Genomic DNA, 26,258 nt, shown 5'->3' with positions numbered 1-26,258 from the left:
CTCTATGTGGAAGATTTCGAGGAGGAAGCCAAACCCATGTGTTTTTTGCAGTATGTAGACGACATATGGAAGAAACAAGCTGAATGGCTTCCTCATACATCTCATTTGCATATACCAGAACATCAGCTTTACGGTGGACGTCGAATCTGATGGAGTGCTCCCCTTTCTGGATACCCTGGTAAAAAGGAGAACGGAGGGCACATTGAGCTACAGTATGTATCATAAGAATATGCGCACCAACTTACAAACACACGAGGACAGTCGCCACCACCCGAGGAATGGAGTGCTCAAACACTGGTACATTGGGGCCGGCCGGAGTGACCGTGCGGTTCTAGGCGCTACAGTCTGGAGCCGCGCGACCGCTGCGGTCACAGGTTCGAATCCTGCCTCGGGCATGGATGTGTGTGATGTCCTTAGGTTAGTTAGATTTAAGTAGTTCTAAGTTCTAGGGGACTGATGACCTCAGATGTTAAGTCCCATAGTGCTCAGAACCATTTGAACTGGTGCATTGGGCTGCAACCTCCCTGACAATGAAAGTCTCAACAAAGAACGGGGTTTCGGAAGAACAGCTACAAAAATTCGGAGAGCCCTACGTCCTACATCCACTGTACATCCGGCTGAAACAGAAGTGAAACCTGAGGAAAATGCGGTCATTGCGTTTATTTCTTTTTGTAGCGCATTATTCGGAAAATAGCACGAATTCTCCAGAAACACTAACTGAGGACAGTTTATCGCCCACCAGCTAAAACAGAGGCACGGCTTGATAGTGCCATAGACGACCTCGGACTACGGAAATCTGGGGCAGACACCTCGCCAATGTGCAAGACATGTGTTGGTCAAACGGTGCGCACTGTCGGAGATCGTTGCCGAGAACATCAATGACATACCAGACTGCAGCACCATAACACGTCGGCAGTAGCAGAACTTTGTCTATTAGGATTACGAGGAATGGATTACGATAGTAAGTTTCGGACACAAACGTCTAACTTCTGGTATTATTAAATAATCTGCCGAGATTAGAGTAAGAAAACCGCTGATCAGTCGCGGTAGTGGCTACACCCTTGGTAAGGCCTGGAAACCCACAATTAGCCTGTTTATGAAGAGGAAGGAGATATCCCACAACGGACTGACCAGATGCAGTTGGAGGAACAGCGGAGGCGCCGCCAGCACGCATATCTGGGTGCGAACCGTAGACGGAGCAATGATGTCGACGGAAGGAATGGGTTGGGATGGTTGGGGGGGGGGGGGGGAGGGGGGAGGTGCTGGCGCAGACGGCAGGCACAGAGGCTGGTCGGAGGGTGGGGAGTTCAAAAATGTGTGTGAAATCTTATGGGACTTAACTGCTAAGGTCATCAGTCCCTAAGCTTACACACTACTTAACCTAAATTGTCCTAAGGACAAACACACACACCCATGCCCGAGGGAGGACTCGAACCTCCACCGGGACCAGCTGCACAGTCCATGACTGCAGCGCCCGAGACCGTTCGGCTAATCCCGCTCGGCGAGGATGGGGAGTGGAGGTGGGTGATGGTCAGATAAAAGCGCTCTATCCAGTGTGGCAGAATTTTGGTCGAGTTCCGCGCCAGTGCGAGATCATTAACTCACCTTACACGTCATATGAAGTTCTGAGCTGTGGTCTTATTGTCTCACGTATTGACTCCTTGCTGTTTAAAGCGTCGTCGAACCCGATGGTGACGTCGCAGGGCGCCACGTTTTCGCACCATTAGAAAGGAAGGTCGTACACACCTTTGAGACAAATTTCAAACTTATATGTCGCAGTGGGAGACAATTACGTGGATTCGAAAAAGTAATCCTTTAATTCTGTTGCGCAGTGTAGAAAAAGGCGTATGCGGCTCGGACTGAACTAAGATGAGAAAGAGAAAATTTCAAAGAATTGCAGCTCCTTTTTTTTTACCATCACCAAATAGGGGAGCGAATGACACGGATGCGATAAGTGAGATGCGGCTCCAATCATTAAGATAAATGTGAGTTTCGTTAAGACAAAACCTTTCCACGAAATTTCAATCATCAGCTTTCGCTTCCTAATGCCGAAATATTTTGTTGACTCCCACCAACTTAGGGAGAAATTGTCATCGTAATAAGACAACTCAGTGTTCGTGTGGGGAGAGTCAGGTGTTCATTTTTCCAAGCGCTATTCCAGAGTGGGACGGTAGAGAAATAGTCTGAAAGCGGTTTTATGAACCCTCTGCCAAACACTTGGTGTGAATTGCAGAGTAATCATGTAGATGCAGGTATGGATGTTATAGTTTTTGGGAATCCACATAAAACGTTAAACTCGATTGTCAGATGGGGATTTGAAGCCGTTTCCTTCGACATACATATAACAATGTTTTAGTCATTATGCCACCTGAGCCCCCCTCCCCAGCAAGATTCCGTAAACACTGCGAAACATAGGACTTAAAATTTAAAAAAAGGTTCATACCTAATAACGGGCTCCATTTGTAACGGGATCTTACTAACAGGAAAAACCCAACAGGTCTCATCGAAGAGGAAATGCGAAAAGAGTAAGTAGTGTCGGGCGTGTGATAGGTCCGTTTCTGTTCACACTATACAGAGTGATTCCATGATGATGTTACAAACTTTCAGGGATGATGGAGAAGGGTAAATGTATCAATTTTAGGTAAGGGACCCTGGTCCGGAAACGGCCGGGTCAAAAGCCATGAGCGAAAATCGTTCCACTACCTCCGATAGTGTGTATCAAAGACCCAGGCATCTGGAATATATCCGACTTGCTATTCGTGAACGGATGTGGATCCAACGTGATGGAGCCGCATCTCACTTTCGACTGAGGGTTTGTAAGCACCTGGATCAGACATTCTCTGAAAAGTAGGTAGGCAGAGGAGATCTTGCAACTTCCTGGCAGATTAAAATTGTGTGCTGGACTGAGACTCGAACTCGGGACCTTTGCCTTTCGCGGACAAGTGCTCTATCAACTGAGCTACCCAAGCACGACTCACGCCCCGTCTTCACAGCTTTACTTCCGCCAGTACCTCGTCTCCTACCTTCCAAACTTTACAGAAGCTCTCCTGCGAACCTTGCAGAACTAGCACTCCTGAAAGAAAGGAGTGGTAGAGCACTTGCCCGCGAAAGGCAAAGGTCCCGAGTTCTAGTTTCGGTCCGGCACACAGTTTTAATCTGCCAGGAAGTTTCATATCAGCGCACACTCCGCTGCAGAGTGAAAATCTCATTCTGGAAACATCCCCCAGGCTGTGGCTAAGCCATGTCTCCGCAATATCCTTTCTTTCAGGACTGCTAGTTCTGCAAGGTTCGCAAGAGAGCTTCTGTAAAGTTTGGAAGGTAGGAGACGAGGTACTGGCAGAAGCAAAGCTGTGAGGACGCAGCGTGAGTCGTGCTTGGGTAGCTCAGCTCAGTTGGCGCCGGCACGGTAGCTCAGCGTGTTCGGTCAGAGGGTTAGCAACCCTCTGTAATAAAAAAACTGAGCTAATCGATCAACAACGAACTTAAACGGATGTCGTACGACGTCCGCCCCGAGCTAAGGCAACGAACAAATGCGAACAAAACGAGATTTTTAAAAAAAAAAAAAAAAAAAAAAAAGAGTTGGTCGAGCACTTGCTCATGAAAGGCAAAGAAATCTTTTTCTGGACGAGATCTTGTTTGACGGCCAGCACGTTCATCTGCTCTCAAACCACTAGATTTCTTCTTATGGTTCCATGTGAAAAGTCTTGTGCACGAGACGCCTGTCCAGGCCGAAGAGGATCTCCTGGGAAGAATTCTCGCTGTCTGCAACACTGTTCAGATGGCATCAGGGCTATTAGAAAGGGTACGACAGAACTATGTGCTACGATGCCATGCCTGCATTAACGCTTGGGGACGCCAATTTTGGACAACTATTGATACTGAAGTGGCTTGTGAAACTTATGTAGGTAAATGGAATTCGTTATTACTGTATCGTAACAATTCGAGTCCCTGACTACCAATCCATGCTCTGGCCTCTCTGAATCTAGTTACGTGCACCATAACTAATTTATCAACAGGGGAAATTATCTGAGGGTTTTGAAGAGTATTCAACGAGAATTCTGTACGTCATGATCAGCTTTTGGAAGCTCGGGTCTTTCGCCTGAGCACTGCGGGAGATTAAGGTGGAACGTGAGTAGAGTTTCTCTTATATATTTCAACTCGATAGGTTCTTGCCTAGGGTCCTTTACCTCAGATTCATACCTTTAGCCTTCTCCATCATCTCTCAAAGTTTGTAACGGAATCAGCCTGTATACATGGTGAATTGCCAGGGGAATCAACTAAAATTTGTACCACAAATATTGCGGAAATGAAAAGTGCTATTGATGTGCGGCTTTCACAGCATAGATTGGAAGGCAGGAGCTGGTATTGTTAGCCAATCAACAGATTGTAACAATACTCAGTAAGTGTATGTTTTGTGGACACACACACTTTTTAAATGGAACCATGCCTATTGACATTAAGAAACTAAAATTAGGGTAAATTAGAGTATCAGTGGTGTTTGTTGCAGTATTCTTGGGCGAGTCGTTTACTAGATATTGTATTTTGAAAAGTTCCCACACCAACACTTGCACAATACATGTGGTAATACGCACTAAATAACAACACAAGTTACGTGGATTCTGACCAGTAAAGAAACAATTGCCCATAACAGGTTGTGTTCAAAACAACCACTGACAGCGGCAATACATGCTTCCTGTCTGGTATGGAACGACTGCTGCACACGTGCTAGCATTTCAGCGGAGATGTAAGAGCAGACTGCAGTACTACGTCATTGTATATCATTGGGTGTAGTTGGCATGATCTTGCAGACAGCGTCTTTCAGCTATCCCCACAGGAAAAGGTCTACAGGCGTCAAATCCGGGGAACAGGCCGGCCAAGGTACAGATTCTCTGGGTCAAATCCGACGATTTGAAAAAAAATTAGTCAAAACATACTATAGTACTTCGTGCAGTGTGGGCTGGACCGCCATCATGTTGGTACCATAGGTTCCTCTTAGTCTGCAGAGGAACGTCTTCTAGCATCCGTGGAAGATGGTCTGTTAGAAGACTGCGATACATATGCGCGTTCAGTGTTCCGTCTAAGAAAATGCGGCCTACGAGCTGATGGTTCACCATCCCATACCACACGTTTACATTCCATGGACGCTGACGTTCCACCTGACGAATCCATCGGGGATTGTCAACAGTTCAACAGTGCACGTTTCGGCGGTTTATCTGGCTATGATTGGTAAATGTGACTTCATCACTATCAAGATACTTCGTACATCTGGAGTAGCCTGTCTTAATGCCTAAGTACAGAAGTTAACATGATTCTCATAATCATTTCCATGCAGCTCTTGATGGAGAGAGATGTGATAGGGACGGAACCTTTGTCAATGGACAATGTGTAGGACACTTTCCTGACTCATACCACTGCCTCATGCGACTGCCCAGGAGTTAACGTGCAGATCAACCGCAACAGCAACAAGAAGATTAATTTCTCTCTCTTCTGTCGTCACTTGTTTCCTTCTGTGAAGCTGTCTAGGTGTTATATTACCACTTTCATACAGCTGGTTGAAGAGGTTTATGAACAATTGCTGAGAAGATTGACATCTATTGAGTTATCTTGCCGCACGCACCACATAAGAACGAACTGCTTTCTTCTTACACCCTTCCTCTCCATACACTATGAGCATGTTGGCTTCTTCTGCATTGGTAAATCCCATAGTCAACTCACGATCTACTGCTTGAACTGTCATACGCTGACTAGCAACACGCAGTGCACTCAAGGAACACACAAGTAAACTATAAGCAAACAACAACATCGTTCCTAGCAACTACGCAGGCTGAATGACACAAACAAGTGTCAGTGTCGCAACTTTTCTAAATACGATATCCCGTAACGACTCTCACAAGAATCCTGCAACAAACGCCACTGGCATTCTAATTTACCCCATTTTTAATGTGGCATTGTTCCATTTAAGGAAGCGTATATTTGCACAGAAATGCACTTCCTAAATATTATTACAGTCTGTTGATTGGCTAACAATACGAGTCCCTGACTACCAATCCATGCCGTGAAACCTGCACATCGATAACACTTTCCATTTCCACAATATATGCAGTGCAAGTTTTAGGCAATTCACACTGGTGGCTGTTAACATTGCCACACGGGGAAGGTGGCGTGTAATAAACGTAAAATTGGCATTAAGTGTACTACATGCTAGAATAAGCAACACACAACCACACAAAGGATTTCCTTCTTGGGGCCTTGGTCCTGCGTCACGCGGGTTCGGCCGTATTACTATTGATTTGGCAGTGTTAGTTGCAGAGGGTGGCCGGATGCCCTTGCTGCCGCCACCCCGAACCCCCTGGGACAGAATGAGTGTACTGCAGCTGTCAGTGTCTAGTGTAAGCCATGGAATAGTGCGAATGGGCTCAAATGTCTGCGAGTCGTGTAACTGAGGCGAATCGTGGGGACCAGTCCGGTATTCACCTAGCGGGATGTGGAAAACCGCCTAAAAACGACATCCAGGCTGGCCGGCATACCGGCCCTCGTCGGTAATCCGCCAGGCGAATTCGACCTGGAGCTGGCGCGCCTACCCGAGTCCAGGAAGCAGCGCATTAGCGCTCTCGGATACCCCAGCGGGTAACCACACAAAGGATGTAGGAGTAATATTTTGTATATAAGAAAAGACTACTCAGTGGGATTTTCAATCACAAATCGCATTTGAGTGTTGTTTGTTTGTGAGAAGATACTGTTATGCCTCATGTTAAAAGGAGAAAAGTTTACCAGCACATATCAAAATTCGACAGCAGCAGAATCGCTGCTTATCGAAACTGCAGTTTGTCGTTCTGTACTATTGCTGCTCCCATTCGTTGGATCCAGAGATCACTGGTTGGATCCCACGACTGCGATGTGCATGTGGAACCGATGGGTTCAGGAGGCCCATACTCAACGCCATAAAGGATATCAGCTGCCCGAGCGACTAGCGCCTGAGAGAACAGCGTAGGATCTTGCAGGCACGTCGCGCACCTTGAATCAGGAAATAGGCTTTCTTACAGCAAGACAAGTATCCACACAGACAGTGCAATGATGTCTGGAGCACCATAGACTGTCAGCACAGCAACCATTGTTACAGCTTCCCTTGATGTGGCAGCAAAGAGAGAAGCACACCAATAGTGGTGCACCCAATGGCAACACCAGGTACAGGATGGCGGCCTATCGAGTCTGGTACACATGATCATAATGGACACACACATGTCTCAATGCTCATAATACAGGCCAAGCACCTGGTGTATGGAGTGTCACAGGGTACATAAAACGATCACCTCTGGTTCACTCAGCCAGTAATTCAGACAGCAGGACTTACCTTTATAACTGTTGAGGCCGATGGCTGCGCTGTGTTTTCGAGATCTCTGACGTTATCTTCCAACCAGATAACGGAAGTATATATGTTGCCCATTCTGTCTGTGTTGGTCCGTTGCCCTGGTCAGTATGAGTACTGTAATCCCCAAATCCTCGAAAAATAAGCGAAAAATATACCAATTCGAAAAAGCAGATAAAAATTCACTTGACGCCTTCCTGAGAGACAATCTCCACTCAGTCCAAATTAATTATATAAGTGTAGACAAGATGTGCCTTAAATTCAAAGAAATAGTATCTGCAGCAATTGAGAGATTTATACCAAATAAATTAACAAACGACGGACTGATCTGCCTTGGTACACAAAACGGGTTAGAACACTGTTGCAGAAACAACGAAATAAACATGCCAAATTTAAACAGACGCAAAATCCCCAAGATTGGCGATCTTTTACAGCAGCTCGAAATTTAGGGCGGACTTCAATGCGAGATGCCTATAACAGTTTCCACAACGAAACTTTGTCTCGAAACCTGGCAGAAAATGCAAAGAGATTCTGGTCGTATCTGAAGAATGTTACCGGCAAGAAACAATCAATGCCTTCTCTGCACGATAGCAATGGAGATACTATCCAAGACAGCGCTTCCAAAGCAAAGTTAATGAACACAGTCTTCCTAATTGCCTTCACAAAAGAGGACGAAGTATATATTCGAGAATTTGAATCGAGAACAGCTGCCAACATGAGTAACGTAGAAGTAAATGTCCTCGGAGTAGTGAAGCAACTTAAATCACTTAATAAAAGCAAGTCTTCTGGTCCAGACTGTTTACCAATTAAGTTCCTTTCGGAGTATGCTGATGCATCCTTCATACTAAACAATCATATACAACCGTTCGACCGACGAAAGATTGGAACCCAATGACTGGAAAGTTGCACAGGTCGCACCAATATTCAAGAAAGGTAGTAGGAGTAATCCACTAAATTACAGGCCCATATCGTTAACGTCGATGTGCAGCAGGATTTTAGAAAATACACTACTGGCCATTAAAATTGCTACACTACGAAGATGAAGTGCTACAGTCGGGAAATTTAACCGACAGGAAGAAGATGCTGTGATATGCAAATGATTAGCTTTTCAGAGCATTCACACAACGTTGGCGCCGGTGGCGACACCTACAACGTGCTGACATGAGGAAAGTTTCCAACCGATTTCTCATACACAAACAGCAGTTGACCGGCGTTGCCTGGTGAAACGTTGTTGTCATGCCTCGTATAAGGAGGAGAAATGTATACCATCACGTTTCCGACTTTGATAAAGGTCGGATTGTAGCCTATCGCGATTACGGTTTATCGTATCCCGACATTGCTGCTCGCGTTGGTCGAGATCCAATGACTGTTAGCAGAATATAGAATCGGTGGGTTCAGCAGGGTAATACGGAACGGCGTGCTGGATCCCAACGGCCTCGTATCACTAACAGTCGAGATGACATGCATCTTATCCACATGGCTGTAACGGATCCTGCAGCCACGTCTCGATCCCTCAGTCAACAGATGGGGACGTTTGCAAGACAACAACCATCTTCACGAACAGTTCGACGACGTTTGCAGCAGCATGGACTATCACCTCGGAGACCATGGCTGCGGTTACCCTTGACGCTGCATCACAGACAGGAGCGCCTGCGATGGTGCACTCAACGACGAACCTGGGACACGAAAGTCAAAACGTCATTTTTTCGGATGAATCCAGGTTCTGTTTACAGCATCATGATGGTTGCATCCGTGTTTGGCGACCGCGGTGAACGCACATTGGAAGAGTTTATTCGTCATCGCCATACTGGCGTTATCACCTGGCGTGACGGTATGGGGTGACATTAGTTACACGTCTCGGTCGCTTCTTCTTCGCATTGACGGCACTTTGAACAGTGGACGTTACATTTCAGATGTGGCTCTACCCTTCATTCGATCCCTGCGAAACCCTACATTTGAGCAGGAAAATGCACGACCGCATGTTGCAGGTCCTGTACGGGCCTTTCTGGATACAGAAAATGTTCGACTGCTGCGCTGGCCAGCACATTCTCCAGATCTCTCACCAACTGAAAACGCCTGGTCAATGGTGGTCGAGCAAGTGGCTCGTCACAATACGCCAATCACTACTCGTGATGAACTGTGGTATCGTGTTGAAGCTGCAAGGGCAGCTGTACCTGTACACGCCATCCAAGCTCTGTTTGACTCAATGCCCTGGCGTATCAAGGCCGTTATTATGGCCAGAGGTGGTTGTTCTGGGTACTGATTTCTCAGGATCTATGCGCCCAAATTGCGTGAAAATCTAATCACATGTCAGTTTTAGTATAATATACTTGTCCAATGAATACCCGTTTATCATCTCATTTCTTCTTGGTGTAGCAATTTTAATGGCCAGTAGTGTATATTGTGTGTCGAACATTATGAATTACCTCGAAGAAAACGGTCTATTGACACACAGTCAACATGGGTTTAGAAAACACAACTATCTCTTTATTCACGTGCAGTTTTGAGTGATATTGACAAGGGGTTTCATATCGATTCCGCATTGCTGGATTTCCGGCAGGATTTTGACACTGTTCCACACATGCGGCTCGTAGTGAAATTGCATGCTTATAGAATATCGTCTCATTTATGTGACTGGATTTGTGATTTCCTGTCAGAGAGGTCACAGTTCGTAGCAATTGACGGAAAGTCATCGAGTAGAACAGAAGTGATTTCTGGCGTTCCGCAAGGTAGGGTTATAGGCCCTTTGCTGTTCCTTATCTATGTTAACGATTTTGGAGACAATCTGAGCAGCCGTTTTCAGTTTTTTGCAGTTGACGCTGTCGTTTATCGACTAATAAAGTCATCAGAAGACCAAAACAAACTGCAAGACGATTTAGAAAAGATATCTGAATGGTGCGAAAAGTGGCAGTTGACTCTAAATAACGAAAGTGTGAGGTCATTCACATGAGTGCTAAAAGTAACTCGTTAAACTTCGGTTACACAACAAATCAGTCTTATCTAAAAGCCGTAAATTCAACTAAATACCTAGGTATTACAATTGCGAACAACTTAAATTGGAAGGAACATATAGAAAGTATTGTGGGTAAGGCTAACCAAAGACTGCGTTTTATTGGCAGGACACTTAGAAAATGTAACAGTTCTACTATGGAGACTGCCTTCACTACGCTTGTCGATCCTCTTTTAGAGTACTGCTGCGCGATGTGGGATCCTTACCAGATAGGACTGACGGAGTACATCGAAAAAGTTCAAAGAAAGGCAGCACATTTTGTATCATCGCGAAATATGTGAGAGAGTGTCAGAGAAATGATACAGGATTTGGGCTGGACATCATTAAAAGAAAGGCGTCTTTCGTTGCGACGGAATCTTCTCACAAAATTCCTATCACCAACTTTCTCCTCCGAATGCGAAAATATTTTGTTGAAACCGACCTACATAGGGAGGAACGATCACCAAGATAAAATAAAGGAAATCTGAGCTCGTACGGAAAGATATAGGTGTTCATTCTTTCCGCGCTCTGTACGAGATTGGAATAATAGAGAATTGTGAAGGTGGTTCGATGAACCCTCCGACAGGGACTTAAATGTGATTTGCAGAGTATCCATGTAGATGTAGATGTAGATGTAGATGTTCTCCAAAGCTCTCACCCAATTACGCGATCTGGACACAGGTTGCCGGGAAACTGTCATGCAACCACTCGCCAGGCACTGCAAATGATGAGCTCTGGCTTAGCATTGAAGTAGTTTGGAATGACGTATCTGTATCTGCCAGCCAAGCTCAGTTTAGCTTGATGTGTAGCCAGGTTAGAGTTATAGTTGCTGGCAGCTCTATACTCCGCAAATCACCTCCAAATTTAATCGCGCATTCTTTCTTCTACAGTTTAACACATAATAAGCAAAATTTCGCTATTTACTGCCTTTCCTGTCGTTGCAGTTTAATGATCAACAGTGTAATTGTTCTAGTATCATCCTGAGATCGTTCTTAGACAATACTGTTTATTCGTATACTGATATGTGACGCGAGCATTGCATGGGAAATTTTCCAGAGGAGAACTGTATCCAGCAGTGTGTGTCAATTGGATGATGATCATGATGATGATGATGATGAACATCTTAAGGAAATCTTACTTAATGTGCAAAGTCTTTTGATTAATCTAGCCACTCATCTGGAATAATTGTAATTCCGAAAATGGTCCTATACTCTCTGGCAGCACAAGTCCTAACTGCCTAAAAGTCAGTTCTTCTTTCTAACTCACAATACGTGAATACACTATTTGATAAAAGGTATCCGAATATCTAATAGTGGTCATTAATATGAGGTGTGTCCACACGTCACCGTTGTGGCGGATCGAACTCTACTTGGAACACATTCAGTGAGGTGTGTGAATGCTTGTGAATGAACGGCAGGCCATTCTTCACCGAGAACCAAAACTAGAAAAGGTAATGATGTTGGACACTGCTATCTTGAGTGAAGTCGACGTTCTCATTCACCCCAGAGGTGTTCCACTGGGTTCAGATCGGGTCTCTGGGCATGCCAGTCCATTTTAGGAATATTGTTGTCCACAAACCATTTCCTCAGAGATGCTGTTTCATAACAAGGGGCGTTGCCCTGCTGATACGAACAGTCATCGTCTCTGAACTGTTCTTCAACTGTACGCAGTAGACAATACTGTAACATGTTTTCCTATCCTTCCGCATTTCGCACTTTTAAGCGCAACAGGGGGATCTCACCCCAACCGTGAAGAACACCCCCATTCCATTACACCACCTCCTCCATACTTCACTGTTGACACTACACACGATAACTGAGCGAGGTGGCGCAGTGGTTAGCACACTGGACTCGCATTCGAGAGGACGACGGTTCAATCCCGCGTCCGGCCATCCTTATTTGGGTTTTCCGTGATTTCCCTAAATCGCTTCAGGCAAATGCCGGGATGGTGCCTTTGAAAGGGCAGGGCCTACTTCCTCTCCCATCCTTCCCTAATCCGATGAGACCGATGACCCGGCTGTTTGGTCTCTTCCCCTCATATCAACCCAACTACACATGATAGCAGCTAATGTTCTCCATGCATTCGCCAAACCCATTTCCTTCGAGCGGATTGCTACATGGTATAGCATAACGCATCATACCAAATCCCTCGTTTCCAGTCATCCACACTGTCAAGTGGCAACGCTCTTTAAGTCACGTCAAGCGTTGCTTAGCATTGACTACAGAAATGTGTGGCGTATGACGAGCTACTCGACCATTGTTCCCCATCCCTGTCCGTCAGTACAAGTTTTCTGGTTGGTCCTCGGGATAGCTGTGGCTGTTTCTTTTCGTTCACACTTCACGATCACGTCACAAACAGTCGCGTTTGGCAGCTGTAGAAGGGTTGAAATGTTTCTGATGGTTCTGTTACTCAGATGACATCCGATGACCTTCGAAGTCACTGAGCTCTTATGACCAACCCATTCTGTCGTTGCGATGAAGAAGTGAACTTCAGCACTGGAAACTCTTCACTCCCAGTTTAAGATGAAGTTTTAACACTTTGTGTTTTACTTTATTTATTCAGTTTTTGTTGTTTTTTTTTTAAATTATCGCACAGTACTAGTCCCGAATGTGTTGTGGCCACTGTTCAATGAGCCGGTACTTGTCATTGTTGGCCGCGTTTCTGATGTGTATGTTTGCAGATTTGGCAGTCTGTTGGTAAAACTTTCTTGCAGTTTCTCAATATCGTTCTTTCAGTCGTGGTACATCAGCGAACAGATGCAGTTCGTACTGTGGATAATCCTGAGGAAGGTGGAGGGTCAGTCGCTATCCCTGCTCTGAATTTGTTGCAGCCGTCGGACGTGGGTGTCTGCAACACTGCCCCAAGTAGCTACTGCATATTCGAGGAAAGATCATATGAGGCATTTGTAGATATCAAGACCGGCGTGAGAGGGTAGCGTCGAATGTAGGCTGAGAGTTGGATATAAGTCCTTGAGTCGTCCAACGGCCCTGTGTTGACGCCAAGTAGATGTCTGTCTGACGCGAAGCCAAAGTATCAGGCAGATGATGCCCGGTTCACAGCTGTTCCTCTGACGATGGCGGTGGCAGAGATCCTGGCGCCACCCATTTCATAATGATGACGGCCTTCATTTTTTTGGGTTGAAAGCTAGTCACCATTGTGTCGCCTAGCTGCCGAGTTGATTTATGTGCATCTGAACTCTCCGTTACGGTATTCATGCATTAAGGCTATTGGTGCGCAAGGCTGTGTCATCAGCGTATAAGGCCAGATTCATCAGTGGTGTTGTGGGGATATCTACTGTATAAAATGTATACTGGATCAGGTCAGACACTGACCCATGCTGTACACTGGTGGCAGTGGGATACCGACAACACAATACTGCCATGGCGAGTCCACCTCACGTGACGCCTAGTGGTCAGTTCTGCATTATGTAACGGTGTCCGTAAACTTGTCACCAGATAGTGTATATCCTGTTGTTTGGAGCCACGCTTGTACTTCAGATGGTAAGTCCCATAGTGCTCAGAGCCATTTGAACCATTTTTGAACATGCTTGTAGGTGGTGTATACTGAGAAGACTCTCATCAGCAGAATATGGTGATATCTACACTCCTGGAAATTGAAATAAGAACACCGTGAATTCATTGTCCCAGGAAGGGGAAACTTTATTGACACATTCCTGGGGTCAGATACATCACATGATCACACTGACAGAACCACAGGCACATAGACACAGGCAACAGAGCATGCACAATGTCGGCACTAGTACAGTGTATATCCACCTTTCGCAGCAATGCAGGCTGCTATTCTCCCATGGAGACGATCGTAGAGATGCTGGATGTAGTCCTGTGGAACGGCTTGCCATGCCATTTCCACCTGGCGCCTCAGTTGGACCAGCGTTCGTGCTGGACGTGCAGACCGCGTGAGACGACGCTTCATCCAGTCCCAAACATGCTCAATGGGGGACAGATCCGGAGATCTTGCTGGCCAGGGTAGTTGACTTACACCTTCTAGAGCACGTTGGGTGGCACGGGATACATGCGGACGTGCATTGTCCTGTTGGAACAGCAAGTTCCCTTGCTGGTCTAGGAATGGTAGAACGATGGGTTCGATGACGGTTTGGATGTACCGTGCACTATTCAGTGTCCCCTCGACGATCACCAGTGGTGTACGGCCAGTGTAGGAGATCGCTCCCCACACCATGATGCCGGGTGTTGGCTCTGTGTGCCTCGGTCGTATGCAGTCCTGATTGTGGCGCTCACCTGCACGGCGCCAAACACGCATACGACCATCATTGGCACCAAGGCAGAAGCGACTCTCATCGCTGAAGACGACACGTCTCCATTCGTCCCTCCATTCACGCCTGTCGCGACACCACTGGAGGCGGGCTGCACGATGTTGGGGCGTGAGCGGAAGACGGCCTAACGGTGTGCGGGACCGTAGCCCAGCTTCATGGAGACGGTTGCGAATGGTCCTCGCCGATACCCCAGGAGCAACAGTGTCCCTAATTTGCTGGGAAGTGGCGGTGCGGTCCCCTACGGCACTGCGTAGGATCCTACGGTCTTGGCGTGCATCCGTGCGTCGCTGCGGTCCGGTCCCAGGTCGACGGGCACGTGCACCTTCCGCCGACCACTGGCGACAACATCGATGTACTGTGGGACCTCACGCCCCACGTGTTGAGCAATTCGGCGGTACGTCCACCCGGCCTCCCGCATGCCCACTATACGCCCTCGCTCAAAGTCCGTCAACTGCACATACGGTTCACGTCCACGCTGTCGCGGCACGCTACCAGTGTTAAAGACTGCGATGGAGCTCCGTATGCCACGGCAAACTGGCTGACACTGACGGCGGCGGTGCACAAATGCTGCGCAGCTAGCGCCATTCGACGGCCAACACCGCGGTTCCTGGTGTGTCCGCTGTGCCGTGCGTGTGATCATTGCTTGTACAGCCCTCTCGCAGTGTCCGGAGCAAGTATGGTGGGTCTGACACACCGGTGTCAATGTGTTCTTTTTTCCATTTCCAGGAGTGTATATTCTACTAACTTTCCCAAGGCCTGTGACAATGACAGGGAATTAATATGGTGGGTGACAATATTAATTAATGTGGCTGATGTACTGGTATCACATACAGTCAAATTTAAAACAACCTAGGCATGGTTTACCTGGGTCTAATACGAGGGTAATCCCAAAAGTAAGGTCTCCTATTTTTTTATAAGTACATAGATCTGTTTATTTCTACAATGGTTTACATCATTTTACAGCTCGAACATTTAGCTATTTTTCGACATAATCACCACTTCTGGCGATGCATTTTTGTAGACGCTGTGGCAGTTTTTGAATGCCCAAGCCATACCAGCTCGTCGCCATGCTGTTTCTGGACTCAGTTGTCACGGGTGACGAAACCTGGGCATACAACTTAACACCTGAGACCAAGCAACAATCACGCCAGTGGCGGCATCCTTCTTCGCCAAAGCCGCGGAAATTCAAACAAACACAGTCTGCCGGTAAAGTCATGACAACGTTTTTTTGGATGGGAAAGGGGTATTGTTGGTCGACTTTATGCCCACTGGGACCACAATTAACGCTGACAGGTACTGTGAGACTCTGAAAAACTCAAACGGGCAATTCAGAACCGAAGAAGAGGAATGATGGGCAACGGCGTACACATTCTCCATGACAACGCTCTCCTGCAACAGTTTCAGTGGAACACAATCACCCACGCACCCTATAGTCCTGATTTGGCGCCCATTGACTATCACCTGTTCCCTAGGTTAACAGAACATTTGGCCGCAAAGCGATGCAGCTCCGACGGCGATGTGAAAAAAGAGGTTCATAACTGAAACTTCCTGGCAGATCACAACTGTGTGCCGGACCGAGACAGGAACTCGGGACCTTTGCCTTTCGCGGGCAAGTGCTCTACCAACTGAGCTACCCAAGTACGACTCACGCCCCGTCCTCACAGCTCCACTTCTGCCAGTACCTCGTCTCCTACCTTCCAGACTTCGCAGAAGCTCTTCTGCGAACCTTGCAGAACTAGCACTCCTGAAAGAAAGGATATTGCGGAGACATGTCTTAGCCACAGCCTCGGGGATGTTTCCAGAATGAGAGTTTCACTTTGCAGCGGAGTGTGTGTTGATATGAAACTTCCTGGCAGATTAAAACTGTGTGCCAGACCGAGACTCGAACTCGGGACCTTTGCCTTTTGCGGGCAAGTGCTCTACCAACTGAGCTATCCAAGCACGAATCATGCCCCGTCCTCACAGCTCCACTTCTGCCAGTACCTCGTCTCCTACCTTCCAAACTTCACAGAAGCTCTTCTGCGAACCTTGCAGAACTAGCACTCCTGGAAGAAAGGATATTGCGGAGACATGGCTTAGACACAGCCTCGGGGATGTTTCCAGAATGAGATTTTCACTCTGCAGCGGAGTGTGTGCTGATATGAAACTTCCTGGCAGATTAAAACTGTGTGCCAGACCGACACTCGAACTCGGGACCTTTGCCTTTCGCGGGCAAGTGCTCTACCACTCCTTTTTCATCATTTTACGGCGGATGTCAGTGAGAAAAAGTTTCATAAGCGTTCAATACTATGTGTACAGTTTTTTGGAAGTCGCTAAGCGCTCTGGTTCTCAGTTACTAAAACTAAACTCTGCCTGAACAGGTCATGCAGTACAGCTTAAATTGGAGCTCCATGAGGCCCCCACTGTCACCACAAAGCAACAATTTGGAACTAAAAGAATAATGTATAATGACAACATAAATAGACTGAACTGCATGCTAGCACATATAAAATGGTTTGAAAATAATAGTTTTTCATATGATAGCTTTGCTGCTGACTTCTATTACTGCCTTGATACCACATGCCCAGTTGTAATCACAAAAATGAAACAAACAAAAAATATAAACAAAAATATTTGGGTAAAGCTAGGGAAAAATTAAAACTACTCCATAGTGCAATGCTGAGCTTCCTGAGCTAAAGGAAGCCTTCAAAATATATCAAGCACACTATAAGGACTTAGTCACACAGACCAGGAGCAACTATGTTGCAAATAAACTTCAAAACTCACACAACGTAACTGCTGGCATCTGGGCAGTCATAAACAGTTTTAGAACCTTCAATGAGAAATCCTGTATGGACTTTACTATTAACCACAATGGCATGCTCATAAAAGACCAACTGGAAATTGTAAATATTTTTAACGAATATTTTTCTTCTGTAGGGGAAGCCATAAATGACAAACATAAAAACATGCACTAAAGTTTTAAAGGTAATACATGTGACCATGAAATAATGGGCATCATTAGCTCTCTAAAACCCTCTAATTCAGCTGGGCATGATGGCCTAAATATTAATGTTTTAAAAGCCTGTAGCCAAAATGTGTCTGTACCCCTGTTTGTAGCAGTCAGCAATATAATAGAATCAGGCACCTTTCCAGACAGACTAAAAATAGCACAGGTAACACCCATTTTTAAGAAAAGTGACAACAACAAAATAGAAAACTACAGACCAGTCTCAATCCTTCCTGTCTTTTCCAAAATAGTTGAGATAGTTATATACAACAGGATTAGAAACTTTCTTAACAAACACAACCTGATGTTTGAAAATCAAAATGGATTCCTAAAAGGTAAATCAACTAGCACTGCAGCAGCTCAACTAATTGAAGAGGTGTTAGGGGGTATCGAAAGCAAGGAACGTGCGGCACATGTATGCCTAGACCTGGAAAAAGCCTTTGATTGTGTGAATGTTGACATGCTATGAGACAAGCTATGGAACATGGGCATTAGAGGCGCTGATTATGACCTAATAAAGTGTTATGTGAGCAATAGAAAACAGTTTGTTCTGCTTAAAACGGAAAGTGGTGTCTACAAATCAGAGATCACTTGCATAAAATATGGCGTGTGCCAGGGCTCGGTGTTGGGTCCCCTTCTGTTCTTGATCTATGTAAATGATATTAAATACTGTACTATAAATTCCAAAATTGTTCTTTATGCCAATGACATGTCCATTGTGTGTAAAAAGGAATCATGTAATGAACTAGAGGCCAAGTGTAAAAATGTGACAAAAGAAATTGTTCAGTTTTTTAATGAAAGCCACTTAAATGTAAGCACCAGTAAAACATGTTTGATGTAGTTTAACAGAAGTAGTTTGAATAATGAAATTAAATTATACATTGGCAACGAATTGGTAAAGAAAGAGCCTAGTGTAAAATTCCTTGGTGTAACAATCCAAAGCAACCTGAAATTGGACACACATATTGACTTCCTAGCAACTAAGTTGTCAAAAAATATATTTGCAATCAGTACTATTAACAAGTTCTATAAAGACACTGTAGTCCTAAAAATTGCATACCATGCTCTTTTCTCCTCTCACTTGAACTACAGTATTGAAATTTGGGGGGCAACAACCGAAGCTAATCTAGATAAGCTACCCATTCTTCAAAAAAGGGGTGTGAGAATAATCTGTGGGGCAAAATGTAGGGAATCTTGTGGCAACTTGTTTCCAAAAACAGAGGTGTTAACTATTATAAACACATACATTCTAAAAGCCATATTGCTTGTGAAAATACTGCACCCAAACACTTATTCATATTTCCAGCAATACAATACTAGAAATAAGGAAAGATTTTACATTGGCAGCCACAGAACAGCACTTTATGAAAAGGGGCCTCAGTATGCAGGTATAAAATTAGCTAATGCACTGCCTAGTGCAGTCATGGCTCTTCCTACAATTAAACTGAAACATCAGCTTAAGAAATTTTTAGTAAAACACACTTTCTACACATTAGAAGGGTACCATACTTATATGAAGAACAACAAATGCTTTGTGAAATCATGTGAATAGAAATTAGTAAACATCTTATTGTAATTTTGTTGTAAATTAATGATGCATTCAGAAGAATGTGTCTTGTGTATTGTACAAATAACTTTAATCATTACTGTTTCTTTGTACATGTGCAGTGCACCATTCGATGTTGAATAAAGCTATTATTATTTCTTTCTTGTCTCAGACGTTATGTCTGGTTAAAAATGGAAGGTGACGCTGACCTTGATCAAGCGTGACTTTCTTTTAACTGTACGGTATATGTTACATTGCATTTAGGAACTTTCGGGTAATTGAACAGGTGTCAATAATTACAGATTTCTATAGTTGTATATATAAGTTTGGATGTAGCTGTATTGCATTGATGTACTGGTGGATATTGTGTGGTATGACTCCTGCAGTTGATAGTATAATTGGTATAATGTCAACTTTATCCTGATGCCACATGTCCTTGACTTCCTCAGCCAGTTGGATGTATTTTTCAATTTTTTCTCCTGTTTTCTTTTGTATATTTGTTGTATTGGGTATGGATATTTCGATTAGTTGTGTTAATTTCTTCTTTTTATTGGTGAGTATGATGTCAGGTTTGTTATGTGGTGTTGTTTTATCTGTTATAATGGTTCTGTTCCAGTATAATTTGTATTCATCGTTCTCCAGTATATTTTGTGGTGCATACTTGTATGTGGGAACATGTTGTTTTATAAGTTTATGTTGTAAGGCAAGCTGTTGATGTGTTATTTTTGCTACATTGTCATGTCTTCTGGGGTATTCTGTATTTGCTAGTATTGCACATCCACTTGTGATGTGATCTACTGTTTCTATTTGTTGTTTGCAAAGTCTGCATTTATCTGTTGTGGTATTGGGATCCTTAATAATATGCTTGCTGTAATATCTGGTGTTTATTGTTTGATCCTGTATTGCAATCATGAATCCTTCCGTCTCACTGTATATATTGCCTTTTCTTAGCCATGTGTTGGATGTGTCTTGATCTATGTGTGGCTGTGTTAGATGATACAGGTGCTAGCCATGTAGTGTTTTCTTTTTCCAATTTACTTTCTTTGTATCTGTTGATGTTATGTGATCTAAAGGGTTGTAGAAGTGGTTATGAAATTGCAGTGGTGTAGCTGATGTATTTATATGAGTGATTGCTTTGTGTATTTTGCTAGTTTCTGTTCGTTCTATAAAGAATTTTCTTAAATTGTCTACCTGTCCATAATGTAGGTTTTTTATGTTGATAAATGCCCTTCCTCCTTCCTTTCTGCTTAATGTGAATCTTTCAGTTGCTGAATGTATGTGATGTATTCTATATTTGTGGCATTGTGATCGTGTAAGTGTATTGAGTGCTTCTAGGTCTGTGTTACTCCATTTCACTACTCCAAATGAGTAGGTCAATATTGGTATAGCATAAGTATTTATAGCTTTTGTCTTGTTTCTTGCTGTCAATTCTGTTTTCAGTATTTTTGTTAGTCTTTGTCTATATTTTTCTTTTAGTTCTTCTTTAATATTTGTATTATCTATTCCTATTTTTTGTCTGTATCCTAGATATTTATAGGTATCTGTTTTTTCCATCGCTTCTATGCAGTCGCTGTGGTTATCCAATATGTAATCTTCTTGTTTAGTGTGTTTTCCCTTGACTATGCTATTTTTCTTACATTTGTCTGTTCCAAAAGCCATATTTATATCATTGCTGAATACTTCTGTTATCTTTAGTAATTGGTTGAGTTGTTGATTTGTTGCTGCCAGTAGTTTTAGATCATCCATGTATAGCAGATGTGTGATTTTGTGTGGGTATGTTCCAGTAATATTGTATCCATAATTTGTATTATTTAGCATGTTGGATAGTGGGTTCAGAGCAAGGCAGAACCAGAAAGGACTTAATGAGTCTCTTTGGTATATTCCACGCTTAATCTGTATTGGCTGTGATGTGATATTATTTGAATTTGTTTGGATATTAAGTGTGGTTTTCCAATTTTTCATTACTATGTTTAGGAACTGTATCAATTTAGGATCTACTTTGTATATTTCCAATATTTGTAGTAACCATGAGTGGGGTACACTATCAAAAGCTTTTTGGTAATCAATGTATGCATAGTGTAGCGACCTTTGTTTAGTTTTAGCTTGATATGTCACCTCTGCATCTATTATCAGTTGCTCTTTACATCCTCATGCTCCTTTGCAACAGCCTTTTTGTTCTTCATTTATAATTTTGTTCTGTGTTGTAGGTGTCATTAATTTCTGTGTAATGACTGAAGTTAATATTTTGTATATTGTTGGTAGGCATGTTATGGGGCGATATTTAGCTGGGTTTGCTGTGTCTGCTTGATCTTTAGGTTTCAGATAAGTCATTCCATGTGTAAGTGTATCAGGGAATGTGTATGGGTCTGCAATGTAACTGTTAAATAATTTAGTTAGATGTGAATGTGTTGAGGTGAATTTCTTTAGCCAGAAATTTGCTATTTTATCTTTCACAGGGGCTTTCCAATTGTGAATAGAATTAATTGCTTGGGTGACTTCATGTTGCAAAATTATCACTTCAGGCATTTGTGGTATCATCTTGTATGTATCTGTTTCTGCTTGTATCCACCGTGCATGCCTGTTATGTTGTACCAGGTTTGACCATATGTTGCTCCAGAAGTGTTCCATGTCTGTTATGTTTGGTGGATTGTCTATTTTAATGTGTGTGTTATCTATTGTCTGGTAAAATTTCTTTTGGTTTGTGTTGAATGTTTGGTTTTGTTTCCTTCTATTTTCACTTTTTTTGTATCTTCTAAGTCATTTGGCCAATGCTTGTAATTTCTGCTTCTTTTCATCTAATTGCTCTATCACTTCTTGTTGTGAGATTCTACCTAACCTTGTTCGTTTTTTTTCTGACATTTCATTTCTTATAAATTGTGTTAGCTGTCTGATGTCTTTTCTCAGTTTTTCTATTCTGATCTGTAGCCTGTGTTACCATGCTGGTTTTGTGGGTTTCTTCTGTGTGTTGGTTGGTTCTGATCTCTGCCTAGTGTGTATATTTAGTGTAGTGAGTACTCCTATATAAACCAGTAGCTGTAACTCTTCCATAGTTGTGTTTTTATTTATTTTGTTGTGTATGATTGTGTTGATAGTTTTTATTGTTGTTTCGACTTGTGGGTTATTTGGCGGTCTATGCAAGAATGGTCTAATGTCTGTATTTGTGTCTTGTGTTGAATAAAGCTATTATTATTATTATTATTATTATTATTATTATTATGAAGACTCAGTGATACCGACTGGCTGCCATGTTATCCTCAGCCCACATGCATCATATGGAGGGGCATGTGGTCAGCACACTACTCTCCCAGCTGTATGTCAGTTTACGAGACCAGCGCCGCTACTTTCAGTCAAGTAGCTCCTCAGTTTGACTCACAAGGACTGAGTGCACCCCGCTTGCCAACAGCACTTGGCAGACCAGATGGTCACACATCCAGCTCCCTAGCCCAGCGTGATAGAGCTTAACTTCGGTAATCTAACCGGAACCGGTGTTACCTCTGTGGTACGGCCGTTGTCGCCATTCTCACTTACTGGATGACTAAAATAGGGTACTTGCACGCAGTCAATCATGCTACCTTAAGACCAACACACAGTTTGCAACTGTAATACTCACAGGTCAGCACTTCACATAATCTGTGAGCAGTTTAACACAATTTTTCAAATGGCAACACAGTGAAGTAGCATACTTCAATAGGTGGACAAAAATATGCGAACACCACAGCCACAACACATTACCATGCCTGTTGTCATGTAGGAAAACCCTTGGCATTCAAAACAGCTTCCAGTCACCTCGGAATGGATAATACAGGTCCTGTATGGTTTTTAAGAGAATATCGTACCATTTGTCCTGAAAAATAGTGACAACTTTAGGCAGTGATGATGAAGCTAAATAGTGATCGTGCACCCTTCTCTCTAAAGTAGACCACAAAGATCTGGTGACTGTGGTGCCCAGGGGAGATGTGAGAGTTCATTTTCGTGATCACAAAACCAGTCCTGAGCTATTCGCCACAGTCTCCTTCAATGATCTTCCCTCATGATCATTCAACATACGCTTTTGTCCTCACTGCGACTTAGCAGATGATTTATTTCCACTTGCCCTTTATGCAGTATAAAACTTTGATACAGTGTCTCTTGAAACACCAAACACTCCAGCTCCCTTGGTTACAGAAACACTCATCATACTATCACCAACTATTTTCCCACGTTTGAGTTTACTTAGCTCTGACATAATGTACTGACAACAACACAGAACACTGTTCTGACCATGACTGACACTTGCAGTGTATTGAGGGCCTTGCACAGATGCCATTCATGGACAAATACAACAGCATGACATGCAGGCTTGGCTAGCATCTGCATTTATGTTCAAGGATGCATTTCTCACTGTGTTTCAATATTTTTAGTCCAATCTCTACACTTTACGCTATAACTCCACAATCATGACTTACGACAACTAAATGATTTTTACATACTGAATGCTCGCTAGCCACTGACTGTGGTTTTATGGATGATGTCTGAAAACCCCAGTTGACCCAAAAAGTTTCAAGACTGGATTAATAGAAAAATCAGAGAACAGTTAAGATGGCAACTATAACATTTTAGACATTCTATGTAGTCTCCCCTCAGTTGACTACAACAAACAGAACATTCATACCATCATGTGAAACTGTCAGAAAAGTCCTTCTTAGGGATACTGTTCAACTTGCATATCACATTGGCTTCAATGTCAGTTATGACTTCAAAGCATTGATGCTTCATGTGAATTTCTGCACTTTGTCATACTTTGGTAGGTTGGTGTTGATAACACCAGGTCTTGTCACCTGTGATGCTTTTTTACAGAATAGAGTTGCTCACATCTTGCATTTCAGCCAAGTCATGGCAGGCAGCCATTCATCATTGTTTTTGTTTTGGAGTCAAAGTGTGCCTGTCAAAGTTTGCGCACATTTTTCTCTGCTTCAAAACATTCTGAAGAATATATTGAGCACTTGATTTATAGACATTGCTCCATTGCAATTTGCGATACAACATTGTTGACATATTGTGGCTGCATATCCAATATTGAATGCTGCCTGCTCAGTCACTTAGTTATAGTACTTGTTCCATAGATCAAATTCACGATAAATGTTATGATGTGGAATGTGTCAACAGAACAAACATAGAACACTTACATGCAACTAAGTAAAAAATAAACAATAATTATTATATTGTTGCATACTGGCCATTTATGGTATTGTTATAAGTAATTATCTCTACTCAAGAATTCTTCTATGGTATAGAAGGAGTTGTTAAGTAGAAAACCCTTTAATCTACATTCGAAGATATTTTTGCTATCTGCCAGACATTTTATGTCCATGGGTATATTGTCAAAGAGTTTAATAACTGCATATTTGTTGCTTTCTGTGGCAGAGCTAGATTCAATAAAGGGTAATGCAGATCATTTTTCCCTCTAGTGCTGTAAATACGAATATCTTTATTACTCTCAAACTCAGATGGATTGTTGATAACAGATTATATAAGTGAATAAATGTACTGTGAGGTCATGGTTAATATTCACAGCTGCTTAATCCTCATTATTAAACCCTCACAAAATTTACAAATGCAGTAGAGTGTAACACGACATTTTGTACTTAATTTGGAGTGCTCATACTGGTAATTAGCTAACAAATAACCAATAAATTGACTATCTTTAATAAAATGTGGAGTAGTAAACTTTATGATAGTTTAGTAGCAATGTAACATCCCCCCCACCTTTCAGTGTTCTAGGATTAGAGGGACACCTGCAAGATGTATGTGTTTGAACTCCACACATAATATCTTCTTTTGTGTGATGAATACTTTTAGCCTAAGTGAGGAGTTGCCAAACAATATTATCCCATAAGACATCAGTGAACAAAAATACGCAAAATATAGTAACTTACATACTTCTATATCCCCAAAGCTGCTTGATCTAATGCACGTTTGTTGTTTACAGTTGTCAGTTTAAGCTGCTACTATACAGTAGCTGTGTCAATGTTGCTTATATGCCAGGAATAAAAAGATGCACATATTACAGAAATCCTGAGAAGGGAAAGGACTGTACCATTTAATTTCAGACATAAACATAAAAAAACACACAAAGAGAAAGTTTCAAAGATACAATAGATTTATTTAATCAGAATCTGTATAAATTAAAAATGGTACTTCTTTACTACAGGGAAGTTTTAATATGCTCAGGGGTTCCCAAGATTTGCCAAGCATTTTCCAGACAAGGCCTGCCATTAGTGAAATTTTCTAACTGGAATAATTTATAAACTGTCAGATTGTTTCAATAAGAGTATACATTTTTTGAAGTAGAAAAATCAGGGCTACAAAATTATACCAGTGGATTTTGGAAAGTTTTTTAAAATCAGGATATTCTGGAAAACAAACATTTTGAATATGAGTAACTTTTGGAATATTAAGTTTTTAGAAATTGTAAAACATTTGCTTGAATGAGAAGAATAAGAGCTTTCAAATAAACGAAGTCAATTTTAAAACAATTTCCATCAGGATAGAATTGTGATGATTATTTCTTTAAATAAAATGTTCCTGTATGAACTCCTTACACTATTGACATCAACAGACTGTAAATTATACTGTGTATAACAAAATGTAATGAAATGCAAATTTCGTAATTTCCTGTAGATCCTTATACGTTGCTGTGTCTATATACATTATTAATGAAAACGGTTTCTAAAAGAAAAAACTAATTAATATTAGCAGCAAGAGTGGTATAAGATCATGGAGAATAATCCACCTTTTTCTATTATTGGCTGTAGACTGTGCCTGATGTTATTTGATGTGTACATTGAGCAAGCTATGAAGGAAACCAAGGAGAAATTTGTAACAGGACTTAAAATTCAGGGAGAGGAATTTAAAATTTTGAGATTTGCCAATAACACAAAGTTCTGTCAGAGACAGCAAATGCCTTGAAAGAATAGCTGAACAGAATAGGCAGCATTTTGGTTAAAGGTTATAAGATGAACATGAACAAAAGCAAAACAAGAGTAATGGAATATAGTCAGATTAAATGAGGTGATGGTGAGGGAATTATTTTAGTAA

At 42.7% G+C, this 26,258-nt stretch overlaps 1 protein-coding gene and 1 non-coding gene across 2 annotated transcripts in view; one reads left to right on the top strand and one right to left on the bottom strand.

The window, feature by feature from the left end:
- LOC124556306 overlaps positions 1-26,258 on the top strand; it is a 307,525-nt gene that overhangs the window by 215,536 nt on the left and 65,731 nt on the right. The window lies entirely within an intron of this gene.
- On the bottom strand, positions 16,514-16,588 carry Trnal-caa. Its single transcript has one exon. It is a non-coding gene; the product is annotated as a tRNA-Leu (tRNA).

This window comes from Schistocerca americana, chromosome X, assembly GCF_021461395.2.
Source record: "Schistocerca americana isolate TAMUIC-IGC-003095 chromosome X, iqSchAmer2.1, whole genome shotgun sequence".
In the NCBI taxonomy this organism is placed as follows: domain Eukaryota; kingdom Metazoa; phylum Arthropoda; class Insecta; order Orthoptera; family Acrididae; genus Schistocerca; species Schistocerca americana.
This window is presented reverse-complemented; position numbering and strand designations above follow the sequence as displayed.